At 41.8% G+C, this 23613-nt stretch overlaps 1 protein-coding gene across 6 annotated transcripts in view; it reads right to left on the reverse strand.

Moving 5' to 3' along the window:
- foxp1b (forkhead box P1b) overlaps positions 1-23613 on the reverse strand; it is a 402937-nt gene that overhangs the window by 371982 nt on the left and 7342 nt on the right. For 5 of the 6 annotated variants that reach the window (XM_060919242.1, XM_060919241.1, XM_060919244.1 and 2 more), the window contains exons 2-3: positions 22137-22215; positions 2816-2901 (exon numbers count right to left, since the gene is read on the reverse strand). The gene's annotated coding sequence lies outside the window, so the exon portion shown is untranslated. The remainder of the gene's footprint in view (positions 1-2815; positions 2902-22136; positions 22216-23613) is intronic. The other variant, XM_060919243.1, reaches the window with a different exon arrangement.

Here is a 23613-nt window from a genome sequence, read left to right on the forward strand (position 1 = left end):
GCCACTATCAAAGCAACCTGGGCTTCAATAACACCTCAGCAGTGCCACAGACTGATCACCTCCATGCCACACCGCATTGATACAGTAATTCATGGTAAAGGAGCCCCAACCAAGTATTGAGTGTATAAATGAATATACTTTTCTGAAGTTGGACATTTCTGTATTGTAAATCCTTTTTTTGATTGATCTACGGGAATATTCTAATAATTTGAGATACTGGATTTCTGATTTTTCATGAGCTATAAGCCATAATCATCAAAATTAAAACAAAAAAGGCTTTAAATATTTCACTTTACATGTAATGAATATAGAATATATGAAAGTTTACCTTTTTGAATTAAATTATGAAAAAAAGGAACTTTTTCATGGTATTCTAATTTTTTGAGATGCACTAGTACAAGTCAAAGTAAATTTAGAAATCACTACTTTCTGTTTTATTTGCATTTTCTGTACCGTCCCAAAATCTTCTGATTTGGGGATGTACAATTCCACACATGTTGGTGGTGAGGGTGTGGTCAACAGAGTTCTCGTTTAAAGATTTTAGCCAATCAGAGTGAAGCTAATTACACATTTAATATTTAAAACAGTTGCAAAAATCAGCCCGTCTTACCCTATTGGGTTTTCTTACCATACTAAAAACAGTACGAGAAAAAAAGAGCCAGGTTTTGTTTTGTTTTTTTAATTAAAAAAAAAAACAACTCACAGCTTTTACAAAAGCATCTCAGGGAACAATACAAAATACTTGAAGTGAATGGCATATTCCTTTTAAATGATAAAATGCATCAGTTGCAATAATATTTAACTGCAGAAATGTATGAATTTATAAGTAACCAGCTGAGTGTATAAACTTAGTTTATACAACTGTTACTAAATAAACACGGGGACATTCTGCAGCCTGGTCCATGTCAGATATTATATAATGATAATAAACTGCTTACAAATGTATTGATACCAGGGACCACAGTCCCACTCACTTGTTTTCTATTGACAGACAGAGGTTCAAAAAGTCCATCTCCATAAAGTCAGCATGCAGCAAAAACAAATGCATCTTTCAAGTCCTGCGTCCTTTCCCTTTCAGTGAATCAGCTGTTCTGATCATTTTATTCATAGAGCACTTTCAACAACAGACATGATCACAAAGCAGAATCCAGATGCAGATTTATACTGAGATCTTTTTAGATATATTTGGAAAACCGAAAAATTTCTATTTTCAGCTGTCTCTTTGAGCAAAGGATCAAAAGCTATAAATGCTTTGGTTAAACCATAGAGGTTGGCACCTCTGAAAGGATTCTGAAATGGGAAAGGAAAGGGGGGGAAAAAAAAGATGACATGTTTTCAGTCACTACTTCTTCGCTTAGGCCTTTGTTTCGTTTTAATCACTCGATGTGGAAAGGATGTGTGACACCCATTCTTTCCACGTTTAAGGGCCTACACAGCCCTCATCTCTCTATGATTCCAGTTTGGCCTCTGCTGTGTGCAAAGATCCTTCATGAAAGATATGAGTTAGTGAGAAAGAGGAGCCTGGAGCATAACCACTGGCCAAATGCATCATCAGCACTTGAAACAGAGAGAGAGAGAGAGAGCGAGCATGCATGTGTGAGAGGGAGAGAAAGGGGATAATGCGCTTTGCTGAAGCTCCTCCCACAGATCAATGATTCACAGCACTGCCCACCACAAGCCTGCAAATGAGGCGTTACGTGTAGTGGCCGCTGCTGCAGCCAGTGCATATACCATTCATCTCTTCTCGCCTTCCATCCTCGCCTGCCCTCTCCTTAGCTTCATGTTTCTATCAGCGCAGGTCGGGGGTCACCTGTGGTGCCCGCCAAATAGCAAGTCACCTTCAATGCAATTCATTAAAGCAACATTAATGCAGCCCAGTGCAAACAAAATTTTTCATATTTGAAATTTTGTTCTTTATTATATATATATATATATATATATATATATATATATATATATATATATATATATTTGGCGTACAGCAATAGTAATGCTCTTTTGTCATTGACATTTTATGTAATTAACTACCAGAAAAGGGGAAAAAAAAGTTTTTTGTCAAAATGCACTAAAACCAAAAACACTACCTCAGAGACCATTGGCAAGAGATGGAGGATGAGCACAGAGAAAGTGCAGACAGATTCTGGAATTTAAGGTCTGGAATTTAATTGCACATGGATTCCATTACCTCAGCGCAAATGTCACTGTCGCCTCTCTGTTGGGTACGTGTGTGCGCGCGCGCACGCATGTGTACTGATGTTGTGTCGGCAGCTTTGATAGCATAGAGCCAAAAGGGTGCAGAAAATTTATGTACATATTCACTCTCTCTCTCTCTCTCTCTCTCTCTCTCTCTCACACACACACACACACACGTGCGCGCACTCAACAGCAGCAAATGACGGAGATGCATTAAAAAGTGGGTACTGCTGACACATGGGCTGAAGTGACAGCATTTGTTTGGCATTTTGTACGAAAGGCAGTTCATCCCTCCTGACGTGTATTTTTAATTATATTACAAGAACTACGTTGAAGTCATCCTGCTGGAATGTAACATGGGGCAATTAAACGTGTTCTCACACAGCCGCACCAGTCATTTAACTCTATTAAAGGTGATGCATATGCATTTTACACCTTGCTATCCGATCTAAAAATGCTTTACGAAAGAAAGACTTCAAGAGACAAACAGACATTCGTAAGATTTTCAGTTGAATTACATTTAATTACCAGGAAACGTGTCGTGTGATTTCCACTCTACAAAATGTTTGTTCTCACAGATGTGCAAAAGATCTCGAAATTAAACTCTCTAATGTTGAAATACCTTCAGCAGTTGTTTAGAGACGACTGACACTCCATTCTTCCAATCAAAATTCACCACAGCACGGCAAGGGGGTGAACGTGAAAGATCTGAAATACAGACAGCAGAGAGAGAGAGAGAGAGAGAGAGAGAGATGCAAATTAACATCAGCAAATTACAAACAGGAACAGATACCATGTTATAAAGGTGGGGAGCGTCCCTTCAATTTACACAACCCACATAAACATGGGTGACTCAAACAGTGAGGAAAAAAACATAAAAACGTGATGAAATCTAACCACAAGAGTTGATTTGAACTGTGACAAACTAATTCCAGAAGTTCTCAGAACGACCTAAATGCATCTTAACACTTCGACATTTCTTTTTTTTTTTCTCCTAACAGCAAGCACTTCTGATTTTAGTGATATTTATCCATCTAATAATCAGACAAAATATGCACCGCAGTGACAACAACAAACGTCAATGACTCGCAGGCCAACTCATAACTATAAACGCTGTGTCCACAAACTGACAGACAGAATTCTTCAGAATGTCATCGGGTGGGTTCAGAAAGTGACACATAGCCTTGGTGAATCTGCAGAGCCCATCACTTGGCCAGATTTGCATAATAAAGTGGCCCTGTCTGTGGTCAGCGTTTTGCAAAGAGCTCCTATTAAAACACAGGATGAAGGAGATGAGAAAAGCGAGAGAAAAGGCTGCAGGAGCCGTTCGTTAAGCTGGTCTGTGTTTTGATGATCCAAGATCATGGCACAACACGCTCACAGGTTCTTACTACATTTCAGACGCCATCACAGCTTTCGACTTTCAGCTGTCAAAACACACACACACACACACACACACACACACACACACACACACACACACACACACACACACACACTCTAAAATAACTCCCTGTCTGTGCCATAAGCAGAGGCGAAAAACAGCACCTGCCGCCATACCTACATGTAATTTAAGCGAGTGGACTCTCGACGACAAAAAAAAAAAAAAGCTAACGCTGTTACCAAGGGACTCCACTTGTGAGCAGAGAACAGATCCCTGCCATCTCCATTAAATCCATTCCCTGCTCTAGATAAGAGCCATCTGATTAGCTGCGTTCCTCTCATTACAGCAGGGGAAAATATGCAGAACGTGGGCTCCTGTGATATTTATGACTCCGACATTACAGATGTTATGGGGGGGGGGATAGATGGAGAGATAGAGAGCAGAAAAAATAGGAAAGGAAGGGGGAGGGAGACAGAGGGAAAGGAAGAAGAGTTTAGAAAGCAAAAAAAAATTTTAAACAGGTATTGGTAATGTGCTACTAAAGATGAGAAGAGAAAAAAATTTAAAGTGCACAGTGTAGAGCTAGTGTAAAGACATGTTTTTGACATCTGTCTTACTATTCCTGTGAGGACCTTCCATTGACATAATTGGTAAAAAGAAAGCTTTTTGGCGGCAGTTTATTTATTTTTCATGAGAGGTGCAGGGTTTTTTTTTTATTATTATAAAAAGCTTTTCTCACAGGGACCAGCCAAAGAGCCTCACAAGGTCAAAACTGTCAGATGTTACATCCTCAACCAAGATATAAACACACACACACACACACACACACACACACACACACACACAGAGCGAGAGAGAGAAAAAAAACCCTCATTCGGTTTGGGTCCATTTGTCGCTGCATTCACGGAAACTCTTCTCATAATTTCAAAAAGAGTAGAACTGCATGATATCGACAAAACTGAACAATGCAAATCGAGCTCTGCACATTGCTGGTATTTCTTGCAATCTCTTCAACTAGCTAAACTGTGATTTGTCACATTTATTTGACAAAGATACCATATACTGCCTTTTTTTTTTTTTTTCCCCTGGATCATATCAGTGCCAAGTCCTTTCCAGGATCTTATCAAAACACTTGGAGACTTATCTCGGAGCCTCCGACATCTTACAGAACACAAGAAACGTACTATGTGACAGGAATCAACACACAATACACTGTGCAGTCCTAAGAGGGACATGCAATAACCTGTAAAGCAAAGATGAGTTACAGACAAAGCCCGAGACCCAGCTCGCCTGCTGCTTTTTTTTTTTTTTGTATAGCAGTCGCTCCAGTGCAGCACCATTCATCTTCCTAAACATGTGGTCTTAATCTACCTGCTTTACCTATACCTCAATCCTTGACCATTTTCAAAAAGAAAACTGATTATCAGCCGACTTGGAGCTGGTTGATAATCGTCACTTATTTGTGTTAAATGCTCCAATAATTTAAAAAAAAAAAGTGTCTTCATGTGTTGTGCGCAACTTATGTTTTCGAAGGTTAACAAATCAGCTGATACTTTATCATCCTTCATGATGCTGCACAGATCTGGAGTTGTAATCAACTCTTTTGTTGTATTGCTTTATTATAGTTTAACGATTATTATTGCCAAAAGATCAAGCGTGATGATGCAGAACAATAATTAAATAAGGAAATAAAATTCTTCTGGGACTAATTATGAAATGCTTGATCTCTAAATGAGTGCTTTATGAAAGGCAGGCACATATGGAAGTTAAACCTGCGTAAAGATCAAAGGCACAGCCAGTTTTAGTATTACAAAGGGTTTAACAACTGCTAAGAAGCATTTTCACTACGGAGTTCTCTTTTTCGAAATTCTTCACACAAGTAGCACAATGCTATTTGAGCTAAAACAACGAATGGGGTTCCCCCCCCCCGCTCGAATACAACAGGCGTTCAGTGAACGCAATTTCCAAAATCCTTTTGTTCACGCCTCACTCAGTGTCAACTGCAAATTACAAAATGGTGACACTTCGCTCCTAAACCGAACATGAAAATAAACCACATATCACATTACTGCATCACACGTACCATATTGGACAACAATCAAAGCCAAAAAAAAAAGATAATTTTTATAGAGACAACCCTTTACTTCATTTGTTCCTATACAGTAAAGAAACACTGAACCGTTTTATGTTTTTTTCCCCTGTTGTAGATCAAGTAAAGAATAAGAAAGTAATTACAGGAATAAAGCTACAGAGCAAATAATTGTTTACTGCTTTATATATATATATATATATATATATATATATATATATATATATATATATATATATCTCAAATGTCAAATTGTGGATCTGGACTAATGCCAGCCGTGCGTTTCTGATGTGATTGTGTTGTAACTGATAAAATATTCTCGGTACAAAGACACTAGTGTTCAACGTTTGGAGGAATGAATTTATTTTGGGATTGCGAGATGTGTTTGTGGTGTGGTGAAAGTTGTAAAGCATTCGGAGCAGAAAATGTACTGTTGTGCCAGACTGCAGTGAGAAAAATGCTGAAAAAGTGGATGCCGGACTGAAAAATGCTAGTTAGCAGTTGTTTAAAAAAAATATATATATATAAGTAAATAAACAAATAATCAATCAAATAAACAAACGTGTAGGTGTTCTACAAGTGATTAACTGGCGCAATACAAACATAGCCTTTTCTGATGGGATTAGATCGATCCAATAAAATAAAGTAATTCTAACACTTAATTAATAATAAACATTTCCCTTTTCGCTTCACAACCTGTTCTTCGGTTAGTTTTTCACCTTTTAGAGGAATGAAAATCAGGTCACTCGAACAACAACAACAACAACAAAAAGCTAAAATACTGAGTGTTCAGAAACATCTGACTGGCGGTAGAGCGGCGGCTACAATTATCGACAGTCCATAATTATTGACACCTTTTCAGATTTGCCAATAAAAAACAATTTTTAAAAAAGGTGAGTTTCAGTTACAACAGTTATTATTGGCTAATTTATCAACCGGAAGACCCACCTCACCTCGCCCTTTGATCTTGTCATTACCAGAGATGACCGGCTAGTGGCCTAGTGGTAGCGTGTCCCCCTCGAGATCGGGAGTTCTATTCACGGTCGGGTCATACCAAAGACCATCATAAAAATGGTACCTACTGCCGTCTGGCAAGGCACGCTGCAATACAGATGCAAGTGGGGAGTCAAACTCTTGTGGTTACCAGAGGACTAGCCCCCCACTGTAACCCTAGCTATGTAATAGGCGAGAGGCCAAGGGCTGTGGAAACGGAGATCGGCACCGCCCGATGTGCCACATGGCGTGGGAAGGGACATGGATTACCAGAGATGGAATTTTTTTTAGCACGATCAGCAATTTAAGGAAAACCCAGACATTATCACTGCAGGTAAGCATGGTGGAAAGATCATGGACATGTTTTTACTTATCAAATTCTCTGATATTTCATGATCTCTTTGTTGAAACCTACTTTGTTTCTTACTGTTTCAATTGACAGTCGCCATTTTGTATCTAAACGCATATTTGAGAATCACGTGAGGTGTCGAGAATAGTGATCGCTTTCACCGGTGTCCACCATTATCGACACCCTGTGGAATTAAGTAACATTTACAACTGTTATACGAGAGAGAGAGAGAGAGAGAGAGAGAGAGAGAGATATCAACAGATGGCGTGTAGCCATCTGCCCTCAGTGTCGTGCAACTACGCCCTCGTCTCTGGTCCTAAGTCGAAGGGGCCAGCCTCTGAGGGTGGGCTGTATAGGGGGCAGCCGGTGATTATGTGCTCGGCAGTCTGTTCAGGTTTGCAACACACGCATGCTGCACTGTCCGACAGGCCCCACTTCTTCAAAGATGACTTGAAGCGGCCGACCCCAGTGTGTAGATGGTTCAGCGAGGTCCACAGGTGGCATGGCAGGTCTTCTCCTTTTACACCACCTCCTGGGTCCCTGATGTATCGTTGGATGCGGGAGGGCCCAGCCGTCTCCCACGTCTGTTTCCAGGATGCTGCCAGCCAGGCATCTCTGGACAAGTCCTCAGGGATAGACTGCAGCATCTCTTGTGCTGCCTTGTTGTAGGGATGGCGAGACTTGAGCCTGCCTGATGGAGCCGGTGTTATTGTGGCTTTGTGCAGGATGTGCCAGTCGTACTTCTGGGCTTTTCTTGCCAGGGTGAGGGTAGCTGCATCCCGTCGGAGACTGGCCAGGGCGATTCCAGTAAAGACTGGTAGGTGGGACAAAGGGGTGGGTTCCAGACAACCAGTTTCTATCCGGAGGGCGCTGTTGATGGCAGTACCTACCTTGTTCATGTGTGGACTTCTGCTCCAGGCAGGGGCACAGTATTTGGCTATGGGTAGAACAAGGGCTTGCGTGGATATGCGAAGGGTCTGGGGGGAAGATCCCCAAGTCAAACCCGCCAGACGGCGGATGAGCGAGACCCTTGCTGTTACCTTGGCCTTCACTTCATCCAGGTGTTGCTTATAGGACAGTGTCCGATCCAAGCATACACAAAGGTACTTGGGGGCTTGCTGGAACTCCAGGCGGTTGTTGCCAACATACACGTCCAGTTCCCTTCTTGCTTCCCGACTGTTGAGATGATATGCTGCAGACACTGTCTTGCCCATGCTGAGCTGAAGATGCCACTTCTGAAGGTAGTCTGCCAGGATGCCCATGTCTCGGTTGAGGCCATCTTCCATCGCCTTCGATGTTGGGCATCGAAGCATGATGGCCAAATCATCCACATAGCCGTACTTGGTAGATATTATATCTGGCAGGTCGTGAATGTAGATGTTGAACAACATTGGTGAGAGGATGGAGCCTTGCGGGACACTGTTCTTCAGCCTTCGGAGCCTGCTGGTCTGGCCATCGCTAGTCTGTAGGATAAAGCTACAGTTCGATAGCATCTCCATGATGAACCTCACCATGTGCCGGTCCGGGATTGTCCTCAACAGTTTCAAATGTAGTCCATGGTGCCACACGGTGTCATAGGCGGCTGTCAGGTCCAGGAACACTACTCCAGCTTTCTCGTTATCCTGAAAGCTGTCTTCGATGTCCTGAGTGAGTAGAGTTACCTGAACCACTGTTGACCTACCTCAGCGGAAGCCGGCTTGTTCCGGTGGGAGTTGTGGATCCACCACTGGCTCAATGCAGCTGTGAATCAGCCTCTCCAGGATCTTATATGGGACACAGAGCAGAGAAATGGGCCTGTAGGACTTCGAATCTTCAGTAGGTTTGTTTGGCTTTGGCAAGGCTATGACGGAAGCATGGCGCCAGGTCTTTGGAAGCTTGGACCTCCAGAAGCATGCTGAGAAGAACGAGCATAGCCAGCAAGATGTTCTTTCACTTTGGTGTACGACAAACTCTAGGTGGATACTGTCTCGACCTGGTGACTTGCCCGGCTTCAGTTTGTTAATTGCTGCACTTAGTTTGGCTGCTGTGAAGTCTCCTGAGAGGTTGGCATTGACGCTGGCTGCCCTGGAGAGAGACGATACCTCACACGAGATCAGCCGTGTGAAGTTTTTGTCTGCATATGGGAAGCGGACATTTTTCAGGAGCTGGGAAGCAATGGCACCTGCTGTCACTTGATACCTGCGGGGTGTTGTTTTTCTCCCTGAGAGCAGGTTGATGGTCTGCCATGCCTTCCGGCTAGAGTGGGTGAAGTCGATAGATTCCACTACTTCAGTCCACCTAGTCCTTGGGTGTTGTCCAGCTTCTGCAGTAAGGTTGTTGCTGTTGTGTCCATTTCTTCCCTAGAGCTCACCTGCTGGTGTTGGCGCAGCAGGCAGCTGCACTCCTCATCCCAGCACGGGATGTAGTTCTTGTTGTAGCCACGCGGGATGTTGTGCTTTGCTGCCCTTAGGAGGACTTTACAGTAAGTGGCGTATGCAGCGTCCACATCAGCTGCTTCTGGGTCCAGCAGACCAGCAGTTCTTCTTTCCCTTTCTGCCATAAACAACTGCCAGTTCGCCTTCCTGAAATTCCATCTCCTAACCAGTTTGCCAGCTACCGGCTGTACCAGCGATGGTACTTTGATGATGGATGGCCGGTGGTGTGAACGAGGGAACCTGTCCAAGACACGTCTCTCCGGTTTCGGGTCGTTACTGCGGCATACGGCGAAGGCCAGGTCTGGGTTGGTGTAAGAGTTCCAGCGTGCAGAAAAGAAGCTTGGGGGCTCTTTTGGGTCGAAGAGCAGCAGTACTTCAATGTTAGAAGCCCACTCAGCGCTTCACCATCATGTGATGTGTGGTTGTAACCCCAATCTGTATGTTGGCAGTTGAAGTCACCTGCATAGATGCCGGGAGCAGGCACAGGTGGAAGTGATGATACAGTCAACGCTGTTGGTGGGGGGCTTGTATACATTCACAACAGATGTTTCTTGGATTTTAGTGACCAGCCACTCAATGTTGCAGCCAGGTGGAGAGTGGTTGGTGGCTGACCAACTTAATCCTTCCCGGACAAAGGTTGCCATTCCATGCTTCTTGCTGTGGATGGACCCAGCGAGGAGGAACCCAAGCAGCTTGAGGCTGTCGTCAGAATCCCAGTGTGTCTCTTGCAGGAGAACAACTGGCACTTTATTGGAATCGGCGAGATGTCTGATGACTTCGAGTTTGGCGATGGTAAGGCCCTCGACGTTGAGTTGGAGCACTGACAGGCCTTGGTTTTCGACGGTGGGGGTATCCGCCCGTCCTAAGGAGGACGTTCTCTGCCTTGGTCTTGACCTTGGCTTGTACCTTGGTCTGCCAGCTCGATGATTCCTCGGCGACATTAGTTTCATGCGTTGGTTTTGCACCATTTCTCACTACTCGCAGGGGAGGCCACGTTTTTTTTCTGATCCATAACAGAATGGAATGTTTATAGGAGTACTTGGAATCCTATTGCAATAAATAGAATTAGACCAGAATTAAATTCCTAGCATATAAAAAATTACATGCTTGAAATATTCAGATTTTTTTGTTCCATTCAGAAAATAATATCTACCACATATTACAATATCAGGAGAGATTTTATATGTTGGTTCGAGGAATGACATGCGACCTTTGACCTGGATTTTCATGTTGTTACAATATCAATTGTCTGTTCACATTTATTGGTAAACTACAAAACTAGAAGTTAATACAAACAACAACAAATGATTAACAAACCGTGATCTAGAAAGTGGAACAGAAAGATTTTCTGACACAGGTTAAACATTATCAGTTCATTTCTTTACAAACATTAGAATTACTTCCTCATTTATGTAACCACAGACATCCATATATTTATATAAAAGATACTTTGTACTAAACATAAGTCTATGTAAAACAAATTTTAAATTAATACCACATACAGCTTATTTTTTTAATAAATAATCATCTGGATGTCGATAATTGTGGACAAAGGTGTCAATAATTGTGGAACGGTGTCACATGATCTGATACGCTAAGTAATCAGGAATCAACTCGTTTTTTTTTCCAGTAGAAGTTTGAGTAATTATTCATGCACAATTTACGTATTGAAAAGTCTTTTCTACTTTTGCGATGGCCAGAAGATCGTTAAGGTGTTGATAATCATAGCCGTCGCTCTATATCTGGCCATAAGAGAGTCTGGTCACAAATCTAGGTTGCAGCACAAACCTACAAAACAATCCTCCCCAAATCTAGGTTTTGACTTTATATAAAATCACGTAATTTCAGCTCATTGGATGTTTAAAACATCATGAACAATGCATACATAGTTCCAAATATGATACTGAATGAGGAGTCCCGTTCAGCAAACCTCTTCTGTACAGTCCAATTTTAGAGTAGTGTTTCCAGTGTGACACACACACTTTCTCTTGACCTGCTGGTGCAGAGGAAAAAAGGCTGGAGAAGATCTGTGTGATTTACAGGTCTTCCCTAAGACCTGCAGACAAGGTTACAGGGTCAGCAAAGACATTAAAAGGTCAGTGTGTGGCCCACTCGGGGACAATTACTTGCGGTCGCGGCTAAGTGGACACTTGATTGAATACGACGGTGCTGGGAATGCCGCAGCCTCGCCGATACCAATTCCCAGAGCCATTTAGAATAAAGGACCCTCGTGATAGGCTGCCTTTATGGCCCAAATTCATCTTCCTTTGCACTTTAGGAAGGATTTAAAAAAAAAAACGTGATGGAGGATTATGCTTCAGATGAAGTAGTGACGAACATTAGTGTCAAGTACTAACGTTGAGAAGCAAACACAAGGTGAGCAGGAGGGATGTTTTGTGGAATTAACATGGCAGTTAATCTCAGTGCAGGCTTGTTTTGTTCTCATGCTGTGCATGTTAACAAGTGTTTCTTATCTGATGCACTTCATGGCAAGTTACAAACTGTGACACAATTAAATGTGATAGGGACACACGACACATACACTATATTGCCAAAAGTATTTGCTCACCCATCCAAATTATCGGAATCAGGTGTTCCAATCACTTCCATGGCCACAGGTGTATAAAATCAAGCACCGAGGCATGCAGACTGTTTTTACAGTTTGGAGCTGGCCCCTTCCTCTTCCAATATGACTGTGCACAAAGCAAGGTCCATAAAGACATGGATGACAGAGTCTGGTGTGGATGAACTTGCCTGGCCTGCACAGAGTCCTGACCTCAACCCGATAGAACACCTTTGGGATGAATTAGAGCGGCGACTGAGAGCCAGGCCTTCTTGTCCAACATCAGTGTGTGACCGCACAAATGCGCTTCTGGAAGAATGGTCAAAAATTCCCATAAACACACTCCTAAACCTTGTGGACAGCCTTCCCAGAAGAGTTGAAGCTGTTCTAGCTGCAAAGGGTGGACCGACGTCATATTGAACCCTATGGAGTAGGAATGGGATGCCACTTAAGCTGAGTCAAGGCAGGTGTTACACACCGTGTATCCAATTAACACAGGTACTTTTTTTTTTTAGACCAGTTAAACTTTATGCTTTATCGCACCGATTGTGACTTGAAAACGACAGACCGACCCAAACAGACGACCCTCCCAATTAGTGCAAACACAGTACACCACACCCACCAATTTTCTAGGTGTCAGTAAAGATGTGTAGTAATGTTTTCCCACACTGTACCACTATGTACTTCCTGTATATTCAAGTACATGAACAAACGGCACATTATTTGCTTGTATGTACGAATTTGGTGCACAAGTTTTAATTTATTGTGGGTTTGATGAAATATCAACACACGGTCAAAAATTTACATACGCCCACTGAGATGATTCAGTGGTGCTGAAAGTTCCAAAATGTCTTTTAACTCGGCAAGGCCTTGTAACTTCCTGTTAATGATCATAATTAACTTCAGCAGGTAACTTCTCTGTGCCAACACAAACAGGGTTTGTTTGACAGCAATAATTGGATGGACCGAAACACAGTACAATGGGAAAGTCTAAGAAGCTCATCCATGATGGCGTTCATATCCCTGTGTGTAAACTTCTGTCCATAACTGTATATACTAATGCATCTCAAACACTGAGAATATCATGAAAATGCTCTTTTTTTCATAATTTAATTCAAACAGTTTAACTTTCATATTTTCTATATTCATTACAGATAAAGTGAAATATTTCAAGCCTTTTTTTTTTGTTTTAATTTTTGGTGATTATGGCTGATAGCTCATGAAAATCAGAAATCCAGTATTTCAAATTATTAGAATATTTCCAAAAGATCAATCAAAGAAAGGATTTACAATACAGAAATGTCCAACTTCTGAAAACTATGTTCATTTATACACTCAATACTTGGTTGGGGCTCCTTTACCATGAATTACTGCATCAGTGCAGCATGTCATGGAGGCAATCAGCCTGTGGCACTGCTGAGGTGATACTGAAGCCCAGGTTGCTTTGATATCAGCTTTCAGCTCGTCTGTATTTTTGGGTCGGGTATTTCTCATCTTCCTCCTGACAATACCCCACAGATTCTCTATGGGGTTCAGGTCAGGCGAGTTGGCTGGTCAATCAAGCACAGTAATATAATGGTCAGCAAACCATTTGGTAGTAGTTTTGGCACTGTGGGTAGGTGCTAAGTCCTGCTGGAAAAGGAAATCAGCATCTCCATAAAGCTTGTTAGCAGGTGGAAGCATGAATTGCTCCAAAATCTCCTGGCAGACGGCTGCATTGACTTTGGACTTGATAAAACACAGAGGACCAACACCAGCAGATGACATGGCACCCCAAATCATCATAGACTGTGGAAACTTCACACTGGATTTCAAACACCTTGGATTCCATGCCTCTCCACTCTTCCTCCAGACTCTAGGACCTTGATTTCCAAATTAAATGCTAAATTTACTTTCATCTGAAAAGAGGACTTTGGACCACTGAACAAAAGCCCAGTTCTTTCTCTCCTTAGCCCAGATAAGATGCTTCTGACATTGTCTCTGGTTCAGGAGTGGCTTGATATTTGGAATGTGACAGTCGTATCCCCTTTCTTGAAGATGTCTTTGTGTGGTGGCTCTTGATGCACTGACACTAGTCTCAGTCCACTCCTTGTGAAGCTCTCCCAAGTTCTTGAATTGACTTTTCTTGACAATCCTCTCAAGACTGCGGCCATCCCTGTTGCTTGTGCATCTTTTCCAGCCAGCCTTTTTAGCACTGACCTTCTGTGGCTTACCCTCCTTGTGGAGGGTGTCGATGATCATCTTCTGGACAACTGTCAAATCAGCAGTCTTCCCCATGATTGTGGTTGCATGTACTGAACTAGACCGAGAGATACACGGTATTCATACTGTTTTACTCTGAACTTGAAATGAAATCCTCTAATTTTTTTTTTAGATTTTTTGTTGTTGTTGTGCTGTGGGCCATAATTATCAAAATTAAAACAGAAAAATCCTTGAAACATTTTAGTTGACATGTAATGAGTCTAGAAAATATTACATTTTCACTTTCTTAAATAACATGGGAAAAAAGGAACTTTTTCATGATATTCTAATTGTTTGAAACGCACTAGTACAAAAGTGTATATATGAGTGATTCCACGCTTATGGGTACTGAAATGGGGACATGAACTTATTTTTAAAAATTCACCTAAAACCATTTCTTTTTTTTACCATCAGGTCACAAAACATGTAATCTTTAATGAATGATATGTTAAAAGATAACTTTAATTTTCTGAGATGTAATAAAAACATATTTATATGCCAAAGTCAGAACGTAACAGAAGTGTTGTGGACATATATATTCTCAATTTTAACAATGTAGAATTACTTTTTGAAACATAGGAAGGTGATGTTTTAGCAAATATAATTAATAAACATGTGTAGTAGAATAAACATACACATTCTTTCAATAAGATTAACATGGTATATAGCTAGATTGTAATTAATTTGTAACAGACGCGAGATGGACAATCGTAACAGAAGTAATGTAACAGACATCATTTTGGAACTCATAGGCTTGACTTTGGCATATAAATATGTTTTTATTACATCTCAGAAAATTAAAGTTATCTTTTAACATATCATTCATTAAAGATTACATGTTTTGTGACCTGATGGTAAAAAAAGAAATGGTTTTAGGTGAATTTTTAAAAATAAGTTCATGTCCCCATTTCAGTACCCATAAGCGTGGAATCACTCATATATATATATATATATATATATATATATATGTATATATATATATATATATATATATATATTTTTTTTTTTCACACAAAGAATGGTGTGAAAAACATTCAGTGAGACTGAGTTATTAAATGGGAGAGGGTAAAAAGTGTATGGCCAGGCTGGTTTATTTAATTTATTTAGCTTTTGCCATAGGAAGATATATATATATATATACACACATCATGGCATGGGAAACCACAACAGCTTGCGCCAATTACAGTGGCCCCATTGTACCGAATCTGCATGTCTTTAAACTGTGGGGGAAACCGGAGCACCCGGAGGAAACCCACGTGGACAACATGCAAACTCCACACAGAAAGGCCCCTGTCGGCCGTGAGGTTCGAACCCGGAACCTTCTTGCTGTGAGGCAACAGTGCTAACCACTACACCACCGTGCCGCCCTGATATGATATGAAGGCTACGGTAACTCAAATAACCTCTCTTTACAACTACACTACAAAAAATTGAAAACTGAATTTGAGAAGAAAATTACTTAATACTAGTGAAATTATCTTGCTGCATGGACAGATATTTTTACTTCATAAGACATCTTAGAATAAGTTGGTCGCAATCTAGAACTAAAGTTTAATAATCTCAGAATTGGGGTCTTGTATTCTTCTAACAGGAAATGCTAGATTGTTTCAATCATTTTCGAGATGTTTTTGCTTGCTAAGATACCATTTTTTGCAGTGCGTAGTGAGCAGAAAAGTATCAGAATTCACACCATCTCAAACCACATCATGGTTCATTTCAGCACCCAAAAGTGCTACCAACTTTGGTTTACGGTACAAAGGCTGTATGCTGCTCTCCTGCTGGTAATGGGCTGTGTATTGGGAAAAAAAATGAAAGGGTCACGATATTCAAAGTCAACAGATTTTCTGAGCAAAATGACGTTTGAAATGAAAACTGAAATGTGTACGTGTTTCCTGTACAATAGTTACAAATATCTGCATTTTCGGGAAACAAACGCCACATTCAAATAATCTCATTTTCAGACCATTTTCTGTTTTCTATACCCCTTACAAATTGAACCACATTCTATAAGAAATAAAGAAAAGGATGGGGGGGGGGGGGGGAGTTTCTCAGTGCCGGCTGGACTAACCCATTAATACAAATACAGATAATTTGTTTTGGTTTACAATGTTATTTCACCTACAAATTTAGAGCGCAAACAGTTTCATAAATCTCCATTATTTCGCTTTCATACACAAATACATGTGAACACTCAAACATATCATGATTTGCTTTGCACGAGCCTAAGAATGTACGGTATGTGTGCACACACATACAAACATCATGATGCTCGAGCTTAAATTTGTTCTCCTTGCCAATGAAACATGTCCTAATCCATCCAGGTAGATTGCAAAGCTCTTGTGCTCGGATTTCCTTTTCCTTATGATTGGATTTTACTGCAACGATACTGTTCAGCCAATCAGAATGGGTTATGGATTTTGAGAAATTATACGAGTAGAACCACTGAACTACAGTATAGTTTCCTCGCACCTAGCGTGCCGACAGTACAGGATTTTTGAAAATGAACTTGAAACACTGAACATAGCCTTCCACTTTAATAACATGGTGTCCTTAGCTGCAAATCTTTACCTTCTAAGTGGTCAATTTGATACCAGAACATATTGACTTGATACAGAGATAAGCACGTAATATAAACCAAAAACTACATTTTGGTTACACGGGTTAAAATGTTCTCATCTAGTTGAAAATGCTTTGCTTACAGGTTTCTTTTTGATATCTCTGGAGATTTAATGGGACTTCTCACTTGTGGTTCATTTACATATCAGATTTGCCACCAAACGTTCTTAAGAGAAATAGAATAAGCAAAAAAAAAAAAGAAAAAAAAAACAAAGACATGAGATTTCTTTCAGATTAAAGGAGTCCAAATCAAGCTGAATTCAAACACACACACTTTGCCAATGTACCGCCTGGGAGATTACTGAATGATGTGTAAAAACATCTTTCTGTCTCTTGTGCCCTGGATAATTTATTGAATTGAGGTATTTTCAGGTGTTGGGTGAAGAGATGCATAAAATCTCATCTCCAAATATAGTTTTAACTGTTTGATAAAATATAGACTTCGGTTAATATATTATCATAACACGATTAAAACCTGCTCGCACAAAACATAAATCATTGAATGCGGACGATAACTAAGTAAGTAGATTTCACTATCTGGCGAACTCAAATACTCTTTAAACCCATATTACTACATTTACAGCTAAAATAATAGTTCGAATTTAAAAGATGTGGCACACAGTGTACTGACAAATGCCAGCATATCGGAAATACACGACTGTACTAGTCTTCAAATGTACTTGGACATTACGGTATATCCGTACGTCTCCCTAAGCATACATTAGAATGCTTGTAGTAAACTAATATATTGGAAAGCATTTGGAATGAATGACAGATCTGAGAAGAGTACGAGATGTAGAGATCGCTGTTGAAACTCAAGAGGAAATGTGAGATTACTCGGGTGTTTTGTGTCAGCAGAAAAAGTTGAGAGACAAGAGAAATCTCACATTTATTTCCATCTGATTGCATTGCAGTGTTGGAAAAACTACAGAAATAACAAGGAGATCTCTTCTGAGATTTTTCCCCCCCTATGGGCATATGCACTAGAGCATTTCTGTTCATACAACTTTAACATTAAAGTGCACACTCAACAAAATGCTTCTAGTATGCTCTTGAGTTAAGAAATTAGCTCTCTGTTAAATGATTAGACAGTGACAGTTGAACAGTAGCTAAATGTATTAAATCAACTTTTTTTATTATACTGCGGTGAAGGTAAAATTCATTTAAAATGTGGAAGGCAGATCGCTGGGAAATCGACAACACTTGGATGATGCTATGCTAGATTGTTGCCTCACAGACTGCAGTTTTGTATACAATTAAACCTTCCTGAGCTTACTCACTCACTCACTCACTCACTCACTCACTCACTCACTCAGTTTCAGTAAGCGCTTTATCCTGATCAGGGCTGTAGAGGATCTTGGGAACACAGGGTATACCATATAATAAGGTGGGACGTACAGCCCTGATGGGATGCCAGTATATTGCAGGGCACCGGAGACACACACAGGGACAAGTTATCTTAAGTAATACGCATGCCCACGTATTAATTATATACTGTCTTATTTTATGAGATGGGAGGAAACGCACGAACCTGGAGGAAAACCAAGCAGGCACGGGGAGGAGATGCACTGAAACTCCACACAGACAGTAACATGAGCTCAGGATCAAACCCGGGACCATGAAACTGTGAGTCGGCGAGGCCAGATGGCATGTGGAAGAGCCACTCAAATTGGCCAACGGATGGCATCACTCAGCAAGTTGGTTGTCACTGCCGGGCAACTTCCATACCCGTCAGGTCTGTGGCACTTTTGTGCACCACTTGGCATCAGGTCTGGAGGTCCAGAGATTTTCATGAAAAAACATGAAAGCTTTCAAAGATATTAAAAGTGAAAGTGCAACGAGAAATCGGAGCCGCAGATGGTGGTGCAAGAAAGTTGAGGAACTACAGGAACTGGCAGACAGGAAGGACTACCATGGATTGTTGGCCAGACTGAAGACTCTCTATGGACCAAAAAGAAATGTAGTGGCACCAGTGAAAAGTTAAGGCCAATTTATGCTGACAACCCAGTCCTCGCAGATGGCGTCGCAGGCAGCGTCTGCGTAACCCCCCCACCTTCGCAGACGCTCTGCGCGCACCTCCCAAAAATTGTGACCACCGCAGAAGCCTCGCAGACAGTGTCGCAGACAAGAGGGCTCTGATTGGTCCACTCTACATCCGCTGTACACGCACTTCCGCTTCCCTACTTTCCCGGTTTGGTTTGTTTTCACGACCGCCATTTTTAAAAACACGAGCGAAGATGGAGCAGCACGAAGAGCGGTTGATCGAGGAAGTGAGGAAGTACGGACATCTATACGACTCCAGTTCTAGTCATTATAAGTAACCGGAGGATAAACACTCCACTAACCACACCCACCAACTACTCCTAGCGATTTCGCGCCCCCTTGCGTTGTGGCGGTGAATAACAGCGCACACGCCTATTACTCCCCGCTTAACGATAAATTACAACTGTCTGCGAAAAGCTATCTGCAAAAGCCTTGTCGCAAGAGCATGCAGAGGCCTTTAGTATACTCCACAAAAAATCAGGAAGACATTAAAAGAAGATAGAAGGAGCATTTCTCCAATCTCCTAAATCAGCAAGGGTCAGCCGATCCTGAGACGCCACTGGCTTGAGAGGAGACCAACAAGAGAAGATGTGTGTGTACCCATCACATTAGATGAACTTGAGAAAGCACTCAAGGATACTAGATGTGGCAAAGCACCCGGCCAAGATGGCATCCCAGCCGAGACCAAGAGATGCTTTGGAAGATACTAGAAGTGTATGGATGCCCGGAAAGACTGATACAGCTCATTAAGCTCTTCCATGAGAACATGTCTGGGAAGGTTTCGATCGGAGGAGACATGAGTGAAGCTTTTCCTGTTAAGCATGGTGTCAAACAGGAATGCGTTCTTGCCCTGACATTGTTTATACTCTACCTTACAGCAGTCCTAGAGACTATGGGCACTAACCTAGATAAAGGAGTCTACATCAGGACTTGATCAAAAGACAAACTGTTCAATCTTGCCAGACTCAAGTCCTCAACCAAAACTCGGTAAATCTGCGTGCAAGAATTGCTGTATGCAGACGACTCTGCATTTGTAGCAACAGATTTGGATGGCGTGCAGGAAATCGTTGATCACTTTGCCACAGCTGCAACCCTCTTTGAATTTAAATTCAGTACCACAAAAACAGAACTCCTGTACCAATCCTCACCTGAGCCACAGGCAACATCAAACAACGTTGTTTCAGTCAATGGAACACCTCCGAGGAGTTCTGAGAGTTTCATCTACTTTGGCAGTGCAGTTACCAACACAAATTCATCAGACTTGGAGGTAGACTGCCGGATTCAAGCTGCCACCAAAGCCTCTGGTGCATTACAAAAGCAACCATGGTCTTGCCATGACATCAAGAAAACCACCAAGTCTTACCATTTCTGCTTTATGCCACCGAATGCATGACGCTCTACCATACACATTCAAGAAACTGACCAGGCTACAACTTCAACACTTGTGTTAAATCCTCAAAATACGATGGCAGGACAAGGTCCCCGATGTAGAAGTCCTCAGGCGAGCCAATACAGTAAGCGTGGAAGCCCTTATCACAGCCTCCCAACTTCGTTGGGCTGGACACATCTGGTGCATGCCCGACACGCGACTACCCAAAGCCATTTTCTACGGAGAACTGAGCCGAAAAAAGAGGAGACAAGGAGGACAGAAACTGAGGTACAAAGACGTCTTGAAGAGGAACATGAAGAATGCCGGAATTATCGATCAGACGTGGGAAAGGGATGCCCCGGATACAGCAACATGGCAAAGCATAGTTAAAAGCTCAGTGTCCGCAATTGAACACAAGCGTCAAAGGGAGTATACGAGGGCTCACGAAACCAGACATTCCATGGCAGCTCAGCCAGGCCGTTCGTGCCACTGCTGCGGACGACTCTGTCGCTCTGGTGCGGGCCTCGCAGCCCATCTGCGTTTCTGTGCATCCTAATGAAGCAGTGATCATCGCTAGCGATGGACAGCCGACGACGAGTTGGCGAGGCAGCAACGCACTGTGCCAACCCACTGTGCCACCTTCCTGCCTTTAGCTTACCCAGCAAAATGAATGAGTACTAAATTATTAATAATCTCCCATTCAAACCAATACTACCTTGGTCTTACTTATTATTTCCCCACCACTGAAAATGTAAATGGACAAGCGAGTTTAGTTTAATTGTGTGCATCCTTATTTCGCATCAATGTAATTGCGTGCATCGCAGCAATGTAATTTCAAGTGCATATACCGTTTGGTGCCTGAGTAAATCAAAACTGTGCACAGACAGAATAAGTTTGTTGGCACACTTGTGCTCTGGTATGAGAGCAAAATAAATCTGAGAAGGCAGAATTAAATATTTATGAGAAAATATACACATATGGCAAAATATTAGCGGATTTGCGTATGCTAACCAGAGACTGAGCAACAGGCACTCAGTTGACCCATCACTTGCTGGTGGTGGAGTCATTCCTAAAGAAGTACTCTGTAACCAAATGGGTATTAGGAGAGTGCCATCTGGGTGCACTTATTGAATGCTGGCACGAGTCCCGCAGCAGCCCTGCCATGAAGCGAGATGGAGGGTGTGGATGGAGAATAAATTGCATCATTTAATTAACACCCATTTACCAATGTAGCCATTAAAAAGCCATGACTATGTAATTTGGTTACTTCAGCTGCTGGTTGCTGCCATGAGCCAAATTGTACGCTGTCCAGGTCACAAGACTGATAAAATGGAGAGCCAAGGCGTAAAACACATGTTTTCTGAGCATGTTTTAACAAGCCTTGATCTATTTACGCCATAACAACACAGACAGCTAACATTACTAAACTACTCACAAACAAATTATGAATATTGTCATTACAACGCTGTGCCCTCTTTAATTGTTGTGTGGCATTTATTTGTTTGTTGCTAACATAGCAGTTCGAGTCAAGGTGTGGGAAGAGCAATTTAACAGGCACCAGACAAACACACCTTAAATATGGTGTGAAACTGACACTCCTAGCCAGTTCCTGCAAGATGCAATCCCTCCAGTTTCTGTGACAGGTTTGGAATTCGTTTTCTTATACCTCAACTTTAATGTTTACACTTGGCCACTCTAAAATTTTCCATTTTCATCTTCGGTGAGTGTCATTGCCTGTGTGTTTTGAGCCATTTTGCTGTAATGTAGGACCAGAAAATGGGCGAAAAGGCACCTGTGAAATGCAGAGCCCATGTCATGAACTCACTTATCAAAATGAGAACTGGGTGCTGTGGCCAGTAGAGATGATGCACAACCTGCTTACCTGTCAGAAAAGGGGCCTTCAGGCGCAAGTGGACAAGATCAAGATGGACCACTTCTTCCAAAGCCTCCACCAGCAGTCTCTGAAATAGCCAATATATTCCTATTACAATAGAACAAAGATTGAATCACTTTTTAATGTCACTTCATGAGCTTGGGGAGCGCTTCCTGCACTTGTGCATGCAATTAAACCTGATTGAATCCCAGCTTCATTGTTTAATGAGAGCTAATTGTGCTAATCAAGCATCTCATATTAAGTTGATTTTAATTTGTACTGAAGGGGCCAGAGGTCTAAACACCATACGAGGCGTCAGAGAAACACAAACTTTGCTTCAACAAGCAGCAAGTAGCATACTGTGGTCTTAAAAATGATCAAGTTATCATTTCAAATCAGGATAAACAATCATCATTAGACAAATGCACTCAAAATTGCCATCTTGGCTCAATGCAACATTAAATCAACCCATTTGTTTAGTCCTTTCTTTTACGTCACTATGAACCGTGAATCACACATTGTGTTTATGCTCTTAACATGAAAAGACTATTCAGATAGTCAAGTACATATTTGAGCAATTCATGAAGCATTTCCCATGTTGCCTTGTCTTTCATTGTTAATCAGCACTCGCTGGCCCTATAGCAACCTACAAATAGTTAACGCCTCTAAAACATTATTTATAAAGTGACCAACAGGTTTGTTCCTAGATCTGGCATGAGGCCTATTAGAAAGTCAAAAACTTCCCAAAAACATGAAAAGTGAGTCAAATTAAATCAATTCGCTACAACAGAAAGATAAATAAAGATGAACGTTTTAAAAATGATCTTAACCATTTGCTGTCAGAAGGTCTACTGCAGGGTTTTTTCTAGAAAAATTTAGTATGAGGGCGCTCACCATGGCGAGGGAGCGAAGTGGGGGGGGGGGGGGGGGGGGGGGGGGATGGTGCCGGTTCCCCCCCCGCAGTGCAAAGCCTTTGAAAAATGCTCCAATGGGACATTCTGAGGCTATCTGAGAGGGAAATTGTAACAAATTGTCTGTCAACATTGAAAAAGAAAGAAGTAATCTTCTTCTGCCCCGGACAGTCTTTGGCTTTCTTGCGCTTCGTGCCGCGGGATGACATCTTTAAATGCCCAAGTGTCAACAAAAACAACTCGAACTACTTCTGTCAAAAGCTCCCGCGCCGGTGGGTGAAAGGTCATTCAGTCTCGAGAAATCTCGCTCTACAAGTCAGCTGACCTTGTATGTAACCCATGTCAAATCTCGCGAGAGCAGCCGCGACAAGTAAACAACTAAACAACATGGGGCCTCAGTCTGGAAAACGCCAATTCGGATTGTTTTTGCACCGTCTGGCGGTGAATCTACTATGATTGGAATATTTTTGGAGCAATTATAACCTATTTGATGATCAGACACATTGTCACGTAGTGTTGCTGAGATGTTTTCACGGAGTCGGTAAGGGGGCGCACGCTGAGAGTAAGAGGGCGCA

Source organism: Neoarius graeffei, chromosome 4 (assembly GCF_027579695.1).
Source record: "Neoarius graeffei isolate fNeoGra1 chromosome 4, fNeoGra1.pri, whole genome shotgun sequence".
Taxonomy (NCBI): Eukaryota; Metazoa; Chordata; class Actinopteri; order Siluriformes; family Ariidae; genus Neoarius; species Neoarius graeffei.